The 17,795-nt window shown below is 45.0% G+C and overlaps 1 protein-coding gene across 4 annotated transcripts in view; it reads right to left on the bottom strand.

Annotated features, from left to right (window-relative positions):
• Stard13 (StAR related lipid transfer domain containing 13) overlaps window positions 1-17,795 on the bottom strand; it is a 264,924-nt gene that overhangs the window by 101,297 nt on the left and 145,832 nt on the right. The window lies entirely within an intron of this gene.

Genomic DNA, 17,795 nt, shown 5'->3' with positions numbered 1-17,795 from the left:
ACATTACAGGAATGAGGAGAAGCATTTCAAACCAAGCTTACATTTTTCCCAAGTGTAGTGAGCCTCAAAAGACAATGAACACACCACACCACCATACACACACACACACACACACACACACACACACACACACACACACACACACATGATGGAGTAACCTGTGGTACGTCCATATTGAGAAAAAACAATTCCAAAGATAAAATGGAAAAGGAGGAAAGACTAAAATCAGACATTGCAACATTGATGCACATATAATTTTCTATCCCAAATCCAAGTCACTGCTCACACGCAGAGTGTTTACTGCTAATATTTTCACTGTCAGTGAACTTGCTGGGTCAAGAGAATACATGGCCAGGTTAATTGCTAGCAGGTACAGTTAACAGGAGTGGCCACACAGACAGCCCATGTGAGTGTTATGAAATTGAGATTAAATATTTAAATTCTTAAGTAGTCCCCAGTCAGAAAACTTGAGTTAGTTCTTTTCTTTTTTCAAAACAAAAAACAAAAAACTTGTGTTTTGGGATTATAATCTAATTTCCTCTTTCCCTTTCCTCTCTCCTAAACCTTCATGGTCTTTTTCAAATTCATGGTCTCTTTTTCCTTAATTGTTACATTTGTGTGTGTGTGTGTGTGTGTGTGTGTGTGTGTGTGTGTGTGTGTGTTCCTAAACACACTAATACAGCTGCTCTGCTGGTATAATGTTACTTGTCTGTCTAGGCTGACCATTGGGTATTGGGTAAGTACCAACTGAGACACATCTACAGCACATCTTCCTCACCTAAGGCTGAGGAATGGTTTTGGAAGAAGGGGGGTCAAAAGATCACAAGAGCCAGAGAACAGGGGGTTCGCTGTGAGAGGCTCTCTCAGTCATGTCAGAAGCTGCACCCACAACCTCTCATCAACACGGCTGCCAAAACATGAGCCGAAAACGACAACAAGACAACAATAACAACAGACACATTAACGTGGAAGGGAGGGCCTGAACCTGAGACAGAACTAGAGGCGACTTAAGAATGCCGGAGCAGTAGTCTTCCCCAGGGAAGAGCACACCAGTCAACTATGGAGTCTCAGTTTTAGTTCTCTGTGTCTGTCAACATGAAAGGCATGAAGTCATCGCCAGTGATCACACAGGCAACTGCAAGATTAAATGATGATGACGGAGTACTTTCTTGTTCCAGTTCAACTTTCACATCGTCCTTTTCCAATAAGAGAATATTAAATCAATATAAACATTTCATCTGGTGGAGGACTGTAGCAAACTAAATATCACAGGCAGTGATAAGGAGAGGGAAAGAGCAAAGGGTTCTGAGAATAATGTCAGGTCTCAATATTTGAATTCTATAGGGACAGACTCTACAGCAAACTCTGGGCACAGAGAACAGTTAACAGTGAACTTAGGGTATGCATGTGTGTACTATGCCGGGGACAACCATGGGTGCTGTTTCTTGGGCTCTGTCCACTTTTTCTTTTTGAGAAAAAGTCTCATTAACCTGCTAGGCTAGGCTAGCTGGCTAATAGGTCTCAGGATCCACCTGTCTCTACCTTCCCAGTGCTGGGATTAAAAAACGGATACCACACCCAGATACTTTGATGTGGGATCTGGGGCTTGAACTAAGGTCCTCACGCTTTCAAGGCCAGTACTTTTAACAACGGAGATATCTCCCTATCCCTGAGCTGTAAAATTATGGTACCTCAGTTTCTCTTCAGTCTCACCCTATCCTGGAACCACTACGTCATTTGTCTGGCAAGTCCATTACAGGCAGAGATGCACAACAGGTGAATGGGAGGACTAAAAATTGGGTTAATGAGGGTTTCTGGCTTCAAGTGTTGGAGTGAGGATGACTGTGAGGACCTTGGCTTGAAACTGGAATATCAGCCCATGCAGGGTTCAGACTGTCTGAGGGTCCTTGTAGATTCTTCAAATGTGGGTGGGATTTGGATGCAGAATGGCTTCTTCACTAGAAAGAAAGAGGACAGATTTGTCCCTGGATCCCTGATCTGATCCAAATGTCTCCGCACCCCAAGCCCTCCCCTTTCCCACTTCCTCTTGGAGAAAGTCATCCAGCTGACAAGGGGCTGAGTCAAGAACCAGGGTGTTTGTAAACATCCCTTGAATGAAAACACATGGACCTTTTGGGTAACTGTCCCTAAATGGTGTTGCAAGCCCTTGCTTGTTGTGGCTAGCAAGAAGTGAGTTTCTGAGTTAAGGGCTGTGGGCTGGGAATCTGGGCAGCTGTGTGCTCCCGGAGAAGAGAAAGTAGAGGAGATGGGAGGTGCCTGCTGCCTACCCAGTGTGGTACCTCACTGCCTATACTGTGTTCTTGTCTAAAGACCTTGGAAAGCTCCCCATCTATTTTTATCGGGACTTCAAATGTGTGATCTCTTGCTCCTAATCTGAAGGGCTATTGTAATCTAGGATAAGAGAGTGTTCCAAGAGATAACCTCTTTACTGTTATAATGTAGAAAGCACACATACTATTCATCACAGAGGATGGGTTCCTTCAGCTCTCTATACCATCCAGTTCACAAGGACATATGCAATATGAACTATCTGGGACAAGTGCTATTTCAGATTCTAGAGTGTGTGTGTGTGTGTGTGTGTGTTAATATATCTGTATATGTATATACATCTAACAAGATATCCTGGGGATGGGATCCAAATCTAAACACAAATTTCATTTATGTCTCATGTATGCATCATACATGTGGCCTGTATTTTTATGTAATACTTTTCATAATTTTGTGCGGGAGACAAAGTTTCATGGTATGGAACTTTCTACTTGGGATATCATAGTGGCACTCAAAAACTTTCAGATTTTGGATGTTTGGATTATAGATGTTAAACTGCTGTCATCCAAAAGCAAGACATGAAGACACTGAGGGACGGACAGAGAGCAGAGTGGGCTTCCAGGAGGGACAGCAACTCTGACGGGGAGCAGGGGGATCCAGAAAGCATCTGTGTACTTCACATGCAAGGACGATCCGGAAGGAGGGACTGAGGCAAAGACACAGAAAGACACGGGAAGCAAGGCAAGCCCTGTGACATTGAACAAGTGTCTAGTGATCTCTCTTCATTAGTGGATAATAATTTGGCCCTGGTATGGCTGCTGCCCACGTTAAGCCGGTTACTATATGGAAAATGCTTGCAACAGATCTTGGTCTACACATCCAATACCTGCTGTTCATCACATTATCGGCAGCATCTTGGAAACATCACTTAGGACCAAAAAGGCTGAATTTGATTCAAGCTATAATTTTTAAAAGCCTGAGAGTTCTCTGCAGGACCAGCTGATTGCAGTACTTGTCTGCAATCTTTAAGGGCCTGAGCACCTGCAGTGTCATGTTATTTTGTCTCAATTAGGGCGCAGAGTGCATCTAACCCAGCATTCCAAGTTTGCGATTCATTTTACAGATGGAATCTGTACTCCAGAGTGGGGTGTTACCGGCATTGCCATTATCACCTCTCTGCCAACACCCTCCCACCCCACAGCCAGAATTCTGAGATTCAGAAATGGGTTTTGATTAGTGGAAGGCTTGACGACCACCGTGTGCTGAGCAGAACTGGAGTATTCAAAAATACTGACTGGCTAAAAGCATTATAATGTGAACGTCTTGGTGAAGCCTTTGCCTGTCTGGTGATCACCATCAAGACCTTGTCTAAATCTCTTAATGGCCTCTGTCCAGCCCCGAGGTCCAAGGGACTCTGCTTGCCTGAAGCCGCCTACTAGGGTAACAGGATCTGCCATTGGAATCTTGTGTCTGCCTCCAGCTGTGGCTGAAGCATCTGAAAGAAAAGCAAACAGCTGGGGCATCTTCAAGCCCGCACACAGTTCATAGGAACTGATTGGTATGTGTTTACTTATAAATTTACCAGTGCTGGTGATTGAGTCCATGACCTCATGTGGTCTGATCCTGAGCTACATCCGCACTCCCTGTTGTTTAAGGAATGTCTGTATCAGCCTGGGCACGAGAGCTCAAGGGAAGCCAAGGCAGAATTGCTGTAGGTTTCAAACCAGCAAACGCTTTAAAGTGAGTTAGTTTCGGGTCATCCTGGGCTACAAAGTAGGTTCTAGGCCAGCCTGTGCTATAGAGCGAGATCTCTGTGTCTGAGGGATTTGGTCTTGTTTGGTGCCCGTGTGATTTGGTTGTGAGGTTCGGGAGGGGACAGCTGACCCTTACCACTTCTTCCTGGGCAGCTGGGCATGAGCAGCAACATGACTTTAGCTCACTACTATAGACAGAAAGGGCACGGAGCCCCCAGGGCACCGAAGAAAGCCAGGAAAAGCTCCAGTTGACTTTGCCAGGGAGCCCAAAGGAAGACGTTAATTTAATCCCAACTAGATTTTTAGATGCTAAGCAAGTAATTCATGAATTAGAAATAAAACAAAACCTAGAAACATACTATACATTGCTGTTATAGTCTATGGATATCTTTAAATGTAAAGATATAGTTTTCATATAGGGTAGGTTTGTTCATTTTTAACAAATTATTTTTTATCTTCAATGAACATTTGAAAATAAATAAAAATAACATTTAAATATTTATTTAAACTGTTTTAAAATAAATTTAGTACACACACAATACTCAACATGTTAAAATAATGCTTATTGGAAAGCCTCAACACTACAGAATACAGACTAAAAATTTAACAGCCCGTTTTTATTATTCACATTACTAATTCCATTTTCCTCCCTGAAGGAGTTTGGTGTGTCCTGAATTTGTTACATATAGACACACAGCTCATTCTAGATATCCCTTATAAACACACATATTTTATGGATGTAAAGTATACACATATTTGCACATTCACACATATGTAGCCATTCTTCATGCCCATAAGAGAATTCTTTCCCACCCTAATAGGATCTGTTTTTTGTACTGTTCTCAGCCTTACTCTGTTTATTTAACAACACATCTCAGAGCTTCTCAGATGAGCAAACAGGCAGGTTCATGGCTTGGATCTGAGGATGAAGTGTGGGGCTTGTGGAGCCAGGCCGCCAAGGGGGCAAAGCTGCTCCCCAGTGCCATCAGAAGCAGACCTGTACCTCTCTGCAGTAGGATGCCAGCTGGTAATCTAACACTCTGCTGCTCTCCTACAGGGGAGCACATCCTCACGGAACAGTGAGTGAGGAAATACATGGACTCACAGGTGAGTACTGGTCAACTCATTCATTTTCCAAAGGTGACAGACTGCCCCTGCCTCGATTGTTATCCCGCAGCATCTTCTACTGTCGTGTCGTCCTTGTTAATGGTACAGAGACACTGAACTTAGACAGCCGGATGCTGAGTTGCCCCCCAGGCAGGCACTGATGTGCTCCGGGTTCGGTGAGAGACCCTGTCTCAGAAAGCAAGATGAAGAAAAATGAAGAAGGGTGCTCTTCGCCAACCTCTGTGCCAGAGTGCACAGGCACATGTGTGCACACAGGTGAGCTCACCTCTTCCAGCCCTCCTGCCCCCCACATACAACGGAAAGTTTTGTAAAACCATCTATCCTTATCCCCACTATGTTCTTATTTTGAGGTGAATCAAGGTGATACATTTGGCTATTTGCATTACAGACTATGATTTCCAAATTTCCTTTGTCCATAAGGAAAATCAGAAGCGCACATCTGCTGTAGGAGGGTCCTGGAGGGAACTGGGGCGTAACTGTAGCTGTACATGGTGGCCATGTGGTAGAACCTCATTCTGCAGCAGGTATGGTTTAGAAATGTCAGCATTGTTTTATATCTCTGCAGGATGTTCCATGGGACACACATGCTTTCTACTGTAATATGTGTAAAATTCCACAAGCTATACAATACAGGCTGGCTTACATTAACTATGAAGAAAGGAGAGAGACGTGAAAATAATTTTGTCAGTTATAAGTCAATTGCCTTGGGAAATGGCATGGTGTCTTAGTTAGCTTTCTATTGCCATGATAAAATGCCACAACTTGGGGAGGAAAGGGTTTATTCCATCTTACAGCTTTTAAGTCCATCTGAGGGAACCTGGAGGCAGGAGTTAGAGCAGAGGCCATGGAGGAGTGCTGCTTATTGGCTTGCTCCCATGAATTGCTTAGCATGCTTTCTCATACAATCCAGGACCACCTGCACAGAGGTAACTCTGCCCACAGTGGGCTAGACCCTCCTATCAGACATCAATCAAAAAAACACACCATAGGCCAATCTGATGGGGGTATTTTCTCAATTGAGGTTTCTCCTTCCCACGTGACTCTGGCTTGTAAACTAGCCAGTACGTAAGGAAAGTCAGAAATGAAATACTGTGGTACAAGAATGATTTCATGGGGCTGGAGAGATGGCTCAGCAGTTAAGAACACTGGCTGCTCTTCCAGAGGACCTGTGTTCAGCTCCCAGTTCCCACATGATGGCTCACAACTGTCTGTAACTCCAGTTCCAAGGAATCTGGTGTCCTCTTCTGCCCTCCTTAGGCATTGCATGCAGGTGATGCATATACATATATACACACAGACAAACACTCATTACACATGAAATTTAATAAAATATATTTTTCAATTAAAAAATTATATATGATTTTAAAAAGGAGACTGTCTATCAAGTCAACGTCTCTTTCACAAATCTGGTGCTCCACAGAGCTGGCTTTTTGTTTCTATTGGCTGCCTCATAGTAGGGAATGCACTTGAAGCTCTGGCATTCGGCCACCCAGCCAGGAAAAGTCCACAGTGAGGCAGAAAGTGTAGTTTTCCCTGCCTGGGCAAGCTAGTGTCATGCACAGTGTTTGTGGCAATGAGACAGGATCATCACCTCCTGAAACCTGCACCCTTTCCTTCAGGTATGCCTACCCCAGTTCTAACCCTGTCTGGTCCTCATCTCCTCTACTGTCTAGTAACCAGGACTTAGAAGGATCATATTTTATGTTCTTTTAAGATTTTAATTGTCATATCTTTTACATTCGGCAGAGAAATTCTGAATTCCTGCTATGACACCAGGCACAGGGCCTGCTCTAATTAACATGCTAATAGACCCCAACAACAAAGCTTCAGTTAAGAAAGGACAAAGCCTCTGATCATGTGATACAGGATGTTTCCCTGTGCAAGCCAGGCCCTTTCCACTGTTGGGAACACTGACTGACTTATTGCTTCACCCGATTTCCTAAGAACCCTTGACTTTTGACTTCTGGTTGAGGGTCAGCCTTAAGCACTGGACTGTGCAAAGAAGTTTCTAGACCTTTTAAAATTCACCTTTAAATTTGGAGAAGCCTGCAGATCCCATAAAAGACTCTGAAACTTGAGCAAAACATTTTTTTCTTTTTTTTTTTTAGAATCTCACAAACAAAAAAGCACATTCCTCATTTTGTGGTTTATATTTGGCTGCTTTCTAACAATAGCGCTCCCTGATTTGATTGAAACCAACTTGAAAATCAAAGTTGGAGGCATGTGCACACAATGGATCTAGGAATCCCAGGCTCCTGAAACGTGTGTTTCTTATTTAGCTGTGAAGTGTGGGTGGCCGTGAGCATTCCTGGCAGCTATAAGGCATTTGCTAATGTATTTGACTTTAGCGTTGTTAATCACACTTATCAACACAGGCAAGCAGCACTGGCCACAGAAGATTAGCTTCTCTCCTGTAATGCCCCAGCAGTTCAAAGGCAGAACATCAGCGCTGAGTGACAGCAACATCTGCACGCTCCCACGACCCTTCAGCGACTTCAGAACTCACCATAAGCCTTGGCTTTTCTTTTCTATGACTTTACACACACTCCTTTCTTGTGTTACAATGGCTAAGGCCAGGCAGTTTGCAAACTTTTAATATGAGTTGTGCTTCTAAACACTTCAGAGGTATTGAGTCCCAAGGTGGCCCTAGCGGTCAGAGAGTCAGGGTCAGCAACCTGCTCTGAGAAGTAGGAACCTCCAGGAGGGTAGAGCTTCATTTGCAGGGAAACAAGACCACTGGAAATCCTTTTGGAAGCATTAGGTTTCAACTGTGGACTTTTCCCTTAAGGCATACAAACTATTGCTTCTTGCAAAGCAGTGTTGTTTATCAGAACATGAAAACACTTTGCCCAGCTCAGAGGTGAATGGGAAGGGAAAACAGTGCGTGTGCTGGGAAAGAAAAGGACTCTCAGAGCTGCACCTGCTGGTCCCAGCTCAGACTTTTGCTTGTATTAAAGGATTCCCAGGCTCAAGGCAGGACCTGTTTGTCCCAGCCCATCCTAGCTCCACTAGACATGGTTTGGATCAGTGTTCCCAAAGATTTACATATGAAAGGTTCAATCTTATCTGGTAGCACTATTAGGAGATGATGGGACTTTTGAGAGGTGTGGCCTAGTTGGAGGAAGTTACATCATTAGGGACACACCTTTGAAGGTGATGCTGTGGCTCTGGTCCTTTCCTCTTTCTCTTTTGTGCCTCTTACGTGTCATGAGGAGAGCAGCTTGCTCCAAAAGCAGTGGATCTACCTGAAGGGAAACTTGCAAGGCTCAGAGACAAAAAGCAACAGTTTTTCTTTGTAAGCTGATCATCTCTGGTATTTCACGACAGTAATGGAGAGCCGACTACTACAGCTAATATTTACTTTACTGCTTCAGAGCCGGCAAGGATTCATCTATTCCAATCCTTAGCCTAGTCAAAGTAGCCATCTATGGGATCCTACATATTCTTTCATTTTGTGAATTATTTATGTGTAGAATCAAACCTGAGGGGCACTTTACTTTTGAACCATGGATGCAGTCAGAGGTTAAGCCATGACCTCACAGTGCCCATCACAGTTGGGGTCAGTTTCATCATGGGGAGACATGGCTAGCACATACATGAGATACGATTTAAGAGTTATTAGAGGGGAAGACTATGGGAAGAAGAGGCATCCCCCTCTCCAACTGTCTTAATTAAGAGCTAGACTATCATTTCTCCTACTAAATCATACACGCACAAGCCACCAGGGCTGGAGCACATAGCTTTTTAGGGCCAAGGTTTAGTGGCCAAGATTATATTTGACCACTCTCCACATATCCTGTGGCCTTTAAAATCCGAAAAGCTCTCTCCTATAGACCCAGGTCACTGTTTCTGATGACATCTGCAAATTGGATAGTGACTTGCCACTTAAGGAGCCAGGTACAGAGGAAGGCAAGCTGGTGACCTCCCCACTTGCCTCATTCTAGTCACTCAGGGTACGAGAGCCTCCAGTCCCCATTGCTTGGCTTCTTTGGAGCACATCCAAACGTTTTATGTATCAAGCAAAGACCAGAGTCTTCATTCCCAAGCAAGAAGCCAGACATCTGCTGTGACCCCTCTGCACACATGGAACCTGACAGTGACACTCACAAGAGACTCAGGCTCACAGCTTTGCAAGCTGAGAAAGACTGTGCCCTCATTGCTGGCCTGAGTCACTGGGCCATGCAAGCCAAGATGTACCCTCCGACAAAAAATGAGGAAGGGGCTGTCTCTGCATTGTCAATGGTAAACAACCTTGTTTTAAAAAAAAAATAAACCTGTATATTGATCAATATAATTATAAACCAAACACTAATTTTAAAAAAGATTTACTTATTTCTATTTTACGTGAGTGTTTTGAGTGTTTTGCCTATATTATGTAAGTGCAGTGGGTATGCACCATGGAGGCTAGAAGGGAGTGCTGGATCTCCTAGAACTGGAGTTACAGACCACTGAAAGCTGCCATGTGGGTGCTGGGAATGGAACCCCGTCCTCTGTAAGAACAGCCAGTGCTCTTAACCACTGAGCCACCTCTCCAGTCTCCTATTAAACTCATTAACGCAGCTTTTTTGAGAAAATTATGATCTCAGAAACTATCAGCAAGGGAACGAACTGTCCTTAGCTTTGCTCTCTCACATGCTGAGAGCTATGTTTCCATATCCTTACTCAGCTGTGAACGGCAAAGACATTCTGGCCACGCTGTAACATGAAGAGCACTCACAGCGAGTGCCTGGAGTCACCGACTCACAGGAAGGTAAACAGCGGTGGCCAGGTGCTCGGGAGCCTGGGAAACGGGAAGTTGTTTGCTGCGTACGGAATTTCAGGTGTGTAAGACCAAGAGTTCTGGGGACTCTTGCACAAGAATGTGGATTTATTTACCAGCACTGAAAAGCACAGTTAGACATGCTGGAGTTGGAGCCAGAGAGATGACTCGGCAGTTAAGAGCACTGGCTGCTCTAGCAGAGGACCTGGGTTCTGTTCGCAGCGCCCACGTGGTAGCTCACAACCATCTGTAACTCCAGTTCCAGGGGATCCAACTCCCTCTCTGGCCTTCATGAGCACTGCACGCACATGTTGCGCAGACTTCACTCAAATCAAATAAAAGTCAATCTTTATGAGAATATGGTGGAGATGATTTTCTGTTACCTGTATTTTGCTGCAACTAATAAAAATTTTAAGTGGTTTTAAGTCAGAAATCAAAGACCAGGCCCTTCTGGGTTCCAGGCCATAAACTCCACATGAGCATTGTGTTTGTGTAGAGGGAGCCAGCCCATAATATTAACAGATGCAGAACATTTTCAGGGCATTTTCTACTCCCCTTTTCTGGTCCCACTTCTCTTCTTTTCTATAGTGTTTCTGCTTCCCATGGCTTCATAGATCTGTATTAAAGATAAGGAAAGAAGAAGGCAGCCATCTGTGCTGTCTCCCTACATAAATAGCAAGGCCCTAAAAATTCTCAGCCAGTTGAAATTCTTAGCAACCAGCAGAATGTTCAGCTCTCCTCTTTGGTAATGGATAACACCACAGAGAAAATGCCTTTGGTACTCGAAAGAAACACAGCCCCTAGTCAATCTGCTATAATTTGTTCCCTGTTCCCAGGCTGACTCTTCCTGAGATGGGAATTAATTTCATGTTGGTCACTGGCCTGTGAAACACTGATAAATTAAATGATTGGTAAATACAATAACTTTCATAGGAAATAGGGGATAGGAAACCATTTTCTACTTGGGAGTACTAGAGAATTTCATTTCTGAAAACAGACCATAGATTAATTAAGTTCAGATCTGATAGCTTTAAAAAAAAAGCTTGGTGGAAGTCATCCAGCTCGTCCTCGATTACCCAGCACTTACTGGCAGTACTGAGGGTCTGGAGCAAGATAGCGAAAGTTATCTGAGGACAGAAGTTCAGACAGTGCCTGGCAACACTGAGCTCTGCCTCTGCCTCCTCTGCTGTGGTGCTTCAGGTTGCTATCATAAAACAAAGGTGAAGACAACTTAGAGACATTTCAGGAGCTCATCTGTGGTGCGTGTCCTTCAAAACTCTATCTAGAGAAGTTCCAAGTGTGGCTCTCAGCCTTGCTGCCTGTGCTCATATCTGGCTTTCCCCACTGTGGGCAACGTTCCCCGGGTATCTCCTGGAAAGTGGGGATAGCAGTAACACTTATGTCATGTAAGTAGGAATGAATGAGTTCACACATCTACGCACTTCGAAGAGCACCTGGGGATATCCAATGGTCACCAGATGTGGACCAGTATTTTCCTTAGAGTTTTCTAAATTTCAAATCTGCTCAGCGATATCCATAGAGACAGCGGAGCCAAAATGCCCTGCACAGGCTTGGTTGAACCCATCATTTTTTCCCACTCTAGGATCCAAAGTACATTTGGGTTCCTGGTAAGGAGAAGAAAGTTAACACTTATGATCACATATAAGGTGCTAAGGTGGAGGAAGTTGGTTGACCAGTAGTCTGAACATAACTCAGAAACTGTGGATGGAAACATCGATAGGAAATATTGTTCGTTCCCGGGGTGGAGATAATGGTGGGATCTTTCTAGGTTTTCATGTCAGTTTTTACAGACTTCTGTCGGGTCTTCTTTCTCTGATTTAGATCTTAGAAACAAGTTATAGCAGAGCCTGGTCCATCTTAGTCCTTCATAGTGTCATAGTGTCATCAAACTTGGAAAGACTTGCGGGTTACAACCTGTGCCCAAGCCAGCTTCAGCCACCTAGCCTCAAGAGGTCAATTAAAAGAGCTAAATTAAAAGTAGACGGCAAAAAAAGGGAGAGATTGATTCAATGGGATCACACTGGGAAAAGTGACAAAGAATTCCAGAGCATCCCTCAAGTCCATCCTGGAGCAAGAGCACAGTTTAAACAGAGTCCAAGGATAAGCACATCTGAGGGGTCAAGGTCACCACTGTGATGGTGTGATCCCGTCACCACTGACCCAGCCTTGCCTGGGCTCTAGTCTCATCCTGTGTGAAATTTGCTCCCTCTGGGAGAGGCCTTTTTCTTCTCCCATCAGGAAATTCCTGGGGAAATTCCCATTTGTTTTCTAGATTTCAAATCTGCTCAGCGATGTCCACAGACATTCAATAGAGTGAAAGGCCCAAATGTCTCTTGAGACATTCTTCATTTCTTCCTAGCCTCCTATGGCTGTGGAAGGAGACTTCATCTTGGCAGCCTCCATAGGAGTGGGAATGGGGTGGGACAGCCACACACAGGCTCTTAGATCCTCTGCCTGGACGGGAACTCAGTCACTTTTAGTTTTCATTGTTCAGAGGGTCACAGGGCCGTCCCTAACACCAATGTCACCTCAGTCTAAGGAAAGCTGTTTTGGAGCTGCCTTGACTGTAATTCTGCTCCTTTAGGAATTAACACTGTACGTAAGTGTAAAACACCATCTTATCTGTCCATTTCTTTTAAACATGTCTTTCTGAGTTAAGTGTAAATATGTGGCTCCCTGGACCTATGAATTGTCAGTTAGACAGCTGCTCAAGCTATCTGCTATGATTTGATGTGTTCTCCAAGCTTCATTTGTTTGAAACTTGATCCCCAGAGGAGCACTGGGAGATAGAAAGTGTGGAGGTGAAGGGGTGTACTAATCCACCAGTGAGTCCTCCCTCAGGTTAGCTGGTCATCACAGGATCGGCTCTGTTGAAAAAGTGAGTCTTTCCTATCATGCTTGCTCTACCTAGCTATGTGTGATCCCTCAAGAGTGGCCTCACCAGAAACACACCAGCTTCATGCAGAGCCAGAGACAAATGGGCTATCATCACGTGGGTCAGTGTCATATGAGACTGCCAAAGAGAAACCATGGAACTTGCTCTCTCTCTTGCATGTGAGGTTACAGAGAAAAGGTGGTTGACTGTGAAGGAGAAAGGAGACCCTCACCAGAACTCCAACAGTTTGACTTCCTAGCTCAGTCTTCCAGCCATCAAGGCTGTGAGAAAATACATTCAGGGGCTGGTGAGATGTCTCAGTGGTTAATAGCACTGGCTGTTCTTACAGAGGATCTTGGTTCTGTTCCCAGCATCCATATGGTTGCTCACTACCATCTGTAACTCCAGTTTCAGGGGATCTGACACCCTCTTCTGGGCTCCTCAGACACTAGGCACCCATATGGCACACACGCAGGCTTACAAGAAGGCAAACATACAAATACATGAAATACAAATAAAATAAAGAGGATGGCCTTTGATGCGTCCGGTGCCAGCATTCCATAATCTAAACAATTTTATCAGCAGCAGAATTGCTTAAAATCCTTATTCTTCCCCAACACTAAGAAAAAACCATTCCATTCTAAATTCTAGGTATGGCTGAAATCACAACTGTTTAGACAGTTAAAAAATAAGCCCTTAACATCATCTTAACATTTGAAATGGTGGTGGAGGAAGAAGGAACCAGGGAAAATGAGGGTGCTAGATACAGACATTGACCCTAAGGACGTGTGGGCTGCAGAGACGGCTCAGAGGTAGGAGACCGGGCTGCTCCTCCAGAAGACCTGCACATTCTCCCTCAGACGGTGCTCTTCCAGAGGACCCGAGTTCAGTTTCTAGCACACACACGACACAGCTCACAACTGCCTGTAACGCCTGCGCCAGGAGATCCCATGCCCTCTTCTGTATGCACCTGCACGCAGATAGCACACACACACACACACACACACACACACACACACACACACACACACACACTTGAGAAAAGATGAGATGTGACACCTTCCCCTGACTATTTTGCCAAGGATATGCACTTCAAGGAATAGCAATCAACTCTAAAGAAACCTTCACTAAATGCCAGGATACAGAGGACACAGTGGAGATAACTCCTTGGCAGAATATACCATAATAGGGTATGTGGAGTCCAAGGCCCCTCAGCAAAGAAACAGGCCCTTTATAAGTTAACTTTGTGATTCTTTGTACAATAGTGAAACAGCATCTACTATTATATGGTGGTGATGGGGTATTGTAAAGGAAAAAATAAGACTTGATTTGGACATGTGAGGCTGGGCAGGATTTTGCCGGGTGGGTGAGGGGTGGAAGGGTGGAGTTACTCAGACAAGGGAACACGGAAGTGAGATGCAGCAGCATTAGGGCCCAGGAGAGCTCAGGGAGTGAACTGCATGCTGGGTGGGTGTCAGGCTTTGGGGAAGAGCGGGGCTGTCTCTACATACTGATTCTTCACAAATCCTCGACAGGGTCTATGATTTTCAGCTTTTTTTTTTTTTTTTTAAGTGAAGCATTGAAACTGGTTGTTCCTTATTCAGATCACAAAGCTATTAAAATAGGCATTTCAAATTCCTCTCGAATATTTTTTGTTTTTGTTTTCGTTTTTTTGGTCAAAATGAATTAACAATATAATTGATTTGAAACTATAAGGTGGAGTTAAAATACAATTGCTTTTATGAAATAAGACTGTTGATCTATATGGATTCTCTAGTGAAAGTATCTATTTCAATTAATAATTGCATGAAGCCAGAGAAGGCTCGGAAGGGAGAGGCATTTGTTGCCAAGACTGAAAACCTGAGTTCCATCCCTGGGACTCACATGATGGAAGGAGAGAGCTGACTCCTGCAGGCTGCCCTCTGAAACACGCTACAATCTGAGACACACAGCCACCAAAACACGTGTCCCCACAAATAAAAGCAAAAATAAAGAGTAGGCAGAAGCTGAGAATCAGGTCGTGATCTGCCAAAGGCAAATATGAATTTTATTCCAGTCATTGCTATTTCCGCTATCTTTAAATTAAATACCAACAGAGAACATATTTCTGTGATTGCCTAATTCTCTGGGCCATACCAAGGTGCAACGCATTTGAATGTGAGATTTCAACAGTTCTTCTGCCTGTCCACTAGAGGCCTGTGAAGAGCTTCCCCCCTAAGCCCGAGTCTCATAACCGAATGGACTGAACAAAAACAAGTAAGAAATATTGATTCAATGCTGATAAGTCAGATCAGATTTACATGTAACCTCATGGTTCAGGGCCATACTGGTGAATAAAACAAACAAAATTCAATGCTCTTTCAAAACTCCACGATATTGAATTGTAAACATTACAAAATGGGGAGAAGAAACAAAAAAAAAAAAGACAAGGCAGTGTTGAAAGTTGAGTTTCGAAAGGTTCAACCACAATCCCAGAAGGCTGCCAGGTTCTGGCAAACCTTGATTAAGCAGACATATGTACCGAGTGGGCAAACGGCTGGAATAAACATGGCCTGAAAGCCTATATGACTTTCCAGGTCCTCCAGTACTTTCTGAATACAAAAGACACACAAGGGAGAGCTGTGGGCGGGAAAGTAAACAGCGTTGTAATTTAAGACAGATAGGCTGGGAAGGGACTTCTTAAACAGTGACAATATGGCAGTAAACAGAGCTCGGTGAGCTATGACACAGGCGTGCCAAGGAGGCATGGACTGAGCAGGCCCTAAGGTGTAATGGAGCGATTGCAGGAGGGGACCGGGTGATGGAGACAAAGTGTGCCCTGTGTTTGACATGTGAGCGGAGCTGCTGGGAAAATCACTAGAGGCAATGAGGTGCCCTGTGACAGTCTGCAGGCAGCCTTGGCACCGCCCTCCCCAAACAGGGCATTCTTAGTGCCTCCTCAGACAAACAAAACAAAAACACCAGGACTCCCTGAAGCACACGTGTACACACTGCTGGGAGTCTGTTTGCAGAAGTGGCCTGCTTTCAACTAGGTCCAGCTAATCAGTCAGAGAGTTGGACAGAGTGGAAAGAAAGAGCCTCTTGTTTGGAGAACCTGTGAACATGTCCCTCAGAAGCCTGTAACTTTCCCTACAGCTCACCTCTCTTTGTTGTGCCCGGGAGTTTTAAGCCCTAATGGGTTTACAATGTGCAAGCTCTTTTGGAGAGTGTGGCTGGGCAGCTGTATGCAGCCAGAGTCAGAGCAGAGACAAACCCCAGTGAATCCCACAGCTGTTGAGGTGACGCTGCCAGTACCCAAGGGGAGCAGCACTCACCTCAGGCATTGGGAAGCAAGGTGAGACTTAATGGGATCTGGAAGTGAGTGTGGGATTATTGGGAGCCCTTGCACGGCTGGTTCCATGAAGAACCCACTGAGGCCTTCATTCTTCAGTGAAGACTGTGGCAAGAATCCAGAGTTTCAGTGTCCTCAAATCAATCCCAGGTGTGAAAAGCCAGCATTGTTGTGATATCACCGTGTGTTGCCAGTTAGTCTTACTGTCAAGGTTGTGACACCCCTCCACCCTACCCCTACCCCCCACCCCAATCTCAAACATCTCAGTGTGGGCAGGAAAAAGCCTGGGTAATGTAGGTACATCTTACCTTGGCAGAAAGGAGACACGGGTGTGGCCCAGCGTGTGGAACTACACTGAAGACTCACTGGGGCCACTGTCAACAGCCTGAGCCCCCTTCAGCATCACCCATTCCACCTTCTCTTCTCATTTCAGGAAAGAAAAAACAACCCTTCATTTTAAACAGAGTCACTCTGATAGTCCACACTTTTGAGAGTAGAGATTTCACAATCTCCTTTTAAAGCCAGGGCCACTGTTTTCCCCCGCTTTCAACATCCTTCCGGTCAAGGGCTGTCCTTTGGTGCACAGAATTCCCTTTTGCTGAAATCTCAGCCTATTTCCTGCTACCCTCATGTGGATTCATGGAGAGCTGCATTATCTCCTCTCAAAGACAGTTTATTTAGTCCATTAGGACGGCCAAGGTCAGCCCCTGCTCGTTTGTATCTGAATGGTTAATTTCTCCAGTTCACAGAAAGTCCTCTTAAGTGCTGCCCGTGTGCCCACTATGCACCGTGGAGCACAGGTCTCACTTATATCACAGCTGTGTGAAGCTTGACTCTGGCAACGGAGACCTTAGAAAGAATTTCAGAACCCCAGAGGGCTAACACAGGCAAACTCTCAATTCCATGGGCACTTAAGGAAGAGGAAAAAAAAAACAAGAAACCTCCATGTATTTCCTACCGGAGAGGCTGCGACACTGATTTGGAAATAAGAGTGAACTTGGCCATGTGGGGGATGAGCTACAGCTTTGAAATGGAAGGACTTTCATCCCAAGGACAAGCTTGATTGGTCACCCTAACCACACAAGGCTGTGAGAATTTATCTCAGGTGAAGGACAAACTCAATAGCATCGGGCCAGGGGCAGGACCAGGAGCCCAGCAGCCCCCTTGCTGTCCCTAGGGAGGGAAGAAGATACTCAGAAGGGGGGGGGCAGCCTCTTTGGTAGCATATTACTCGTGAACAGGGGAGCCAAGGCTCAGGGGTACAACAGGGACAGTGGCTGGGAGCTCTCTGCTGGACATCACGGCCAAAGATCTCCAGAGCCCTCAGGGGACACCCCCTGGCTGGCTCTACTGCCCAGTGTTGGGACTTTGGAAGGCTGGCCTTTGTGTGTTAAGAGACTAGAGAAGGGAGGAGGACATGGGGATAATGCCTCCTGGAGCTTGGACATCTTGATTTAAAGACGTTCACCAAAGAGAACCCTCACCATTCTTCCTCTGTGTCTCTGTGTCTCTGTCTGTCTGTCTGTCTGTCTCTTTCTCTCTCTCTCATTTGTCACTGAACTCTATATAGGCCCACACAGAAAGGGAAGTGATCCATTCCTTAGAATGTCCCTGGCCACATGACCACATGGCTCTCTG

The sequence above is a fragment of the Onychomys torridus genome, chromosome 22, assembly GCF_903995425.1.
Source record: "Onychomys torridus chromosome 22, mOncTor1.1, whole genome shotgun sequence".
In the NCBI taxonomy this organism is placed as follows: domain Eukaryota; kingdom Metazoa; phylum Chordata; class Mammalia; order Rodentia; family Cricetidae; genus Onychomys; species Onychomys torridus.
This window is presented reverse-complemented; position numbering and strand designations above follow the sequence as displayed.